Source organism: Seriola lalandi, unplaced genomic scaffold (assembly GCF_002814215.2).
Source record: "Seriola lalandi dorsalis isolate HSWRI2012SDOR001 ecotype SW California unplaced genomic scaffold, Sedor1 jcf7180002000553, whole genome shotgun sequence".
NCBI lineage: Eukaryota > Metazoa > Chordata > Actinopteri > Carangiformes > Carangidae > Seriola > Seriola lalandi.
Window position 1 is genome coordinate 1 of NW_019471212.1, and position 1,953 is coordinate 1,953.

The following is a 1,953-nucleotide window of genomic DNA, read 5'->3' on the forward strand; positions in this document are numbered from 1 at the left end:
AGGATGATTAGAGGATTGGCTATTCATCCGTCATCGTCAGCACTGTCAGACTGCACTACAGCCCAAAGCTCAACCTCCCTGTCCACTCTCATTCCACGGGCGCACCACTGCTGTAATGTTTAGGTTGTAATCCCTGTAATCGCACACCTTCAACGCGGCTGCAGCTAATTGTTGATAGATGAGAAATGTCACAAGTCGGCTAAAGGCTGCGCAGAGAATTAGCATATGCATATTTATGGAGACGGATTACAAGCGTCAGTGTTTCTGCTCGGGATAAAACGAGATACTTAGGCTAGTTGGCACTGGCTGAGAGACAAAACAGAGCCAGAGGGAATCACTTCAGAGGGCAGGTCTACCCCGGGAGAATCCTGACCCCGCAGCGCTTTTCACAAACACACTCCTCTTGGGGAGGATGATCAACCAATCACGGTCTTAAAAACAGCACCACAGCCTCCTGCGTTTAGACTGTCCTGGTACATTTGGGCTCTCATATTCAGACTCATTACACACATCTCCAGCAGTGCATGAAGCAGATTAATAATATCAAAGCACATCTGTGCCCTTTGGTGGTGCTGTAAATCTTACGCTGAACACTCCTACTTCAATTACATGATGATTTAATGACTGCTAATGCAGACCTGGAGAGCAGGCCACTGCAGTATAATTAGCCATGGTGGAATTGAGTGTGACTGCTCGTTGTGTGTTACATGTGAAAGACAATGTTTTACACTCACCTCTGGCCCCCGCTCCTGTACGTGGCAGGACTCGCTGTCTCCCTCTGAGAAGGACCCTGACTCGTCGCTGGAGTTGGTGCCGTAGGACTGCTCACATTTGATCTTGGGCCGCACTTGGTTAAAAAGAGCATCCCCTCCCACACTCTGCTCCTGCTGGTCCACATTGAGGCAGCGCGCCACGTTGGAGCACGGCGAGGAGGAGAATTCAAATTGGGGCAGGCTACAGGGAGAGCCTCCACTGCCGTCCTCCGCGTAGGAGTATGAGGAGCAGGAGCTGGAAGTCCTGGTACGCGTCTCACAAGGCGGCGAGCGTGGGCACACTTTGATTGGCACTGGGCAGCTGGTGTTGGGCCTTGGGCGGCATAAGAGTGGAGGTTCAGTGGAGGTGGTGCTGGGAGAGTAGGTCTGGGAGGTGGGGAGGGACTGGCTGGCTCCAGCCCACAGGCCCTTTGGCATGTGCTCAGAGAGCTCCATCTCCAAAGAGTTCCCACCAGGGTAGGAATGCGCTGGGGTTCCCAGATGGTTGCAGGCCGCTGAGGAAAATATGACACTACGGCGGTCTAGCTCAACTTCCTGTTTGCAGACCCCATCACAGGAAGCGGACTTGAGGGACAACCCTGCAGGGAAACCGTCCATGTCCTTTGGGGATGTAACAGACAGATCCAGCTCCCCAGTGAAAGGCCTGAAGTCTTTTTTATGATCTCCCTGAGAGTTTCCTTTGTCCTGGGGGCAAACAAGTCTGTTGGCGAATAGCTGCTGTGATGTGTTGGGCAGGCTGGGGAGGTCCATCCCTTTCTTGAAGAGGGCTCGGAGGCAGGAAGGAGACTTGGTTCTCTTGGTTCTTTCCATAGATATTGGGCTATCCATCTCCATGGCTGTCACACTGTCCTTATCCCTGACATCCTGCTCATCTCCTGACAGGCACAATGAGATGGCCTCTTCCTCTGCCTGTGGTTCAACTTTGATCTGTGCCAAAGGCAGCCTGACCTGATCCGGCACTTCCCCGCTAACGCTGCTCTCTTTTAATGTGCTTGGAAAACCTGAGGTACTGGTGTGTGAGGAGGTGTCAATATTGTGCTTGTTGCAAGCCCACTGGTATTTCCTGTACTTGGGGCATCGTGGCAGGTCTGACCCTCCATGCCGATCGAAGTCCAGGCGGCCGTCCGTGAAGTTACTGGGTATAGCCATCGCTAGCCGATCATTGTCAGGGCGTCGGAAG

General features: G+C 52.9%; 1 pseudogene; it reads right to left on the reverse strand.

The window, feature by feature from the left end:
• Positions 1-162: 162 nt before the first annotated feature.
• LOC111662446 (transcription regulator protein BACH2 pseudogene) lies at positions 163-1,938 on the reverse strand (annotated as a pseudogene).
• Positions 1,939-1,953: the final 15 nt, after the last annotated feature.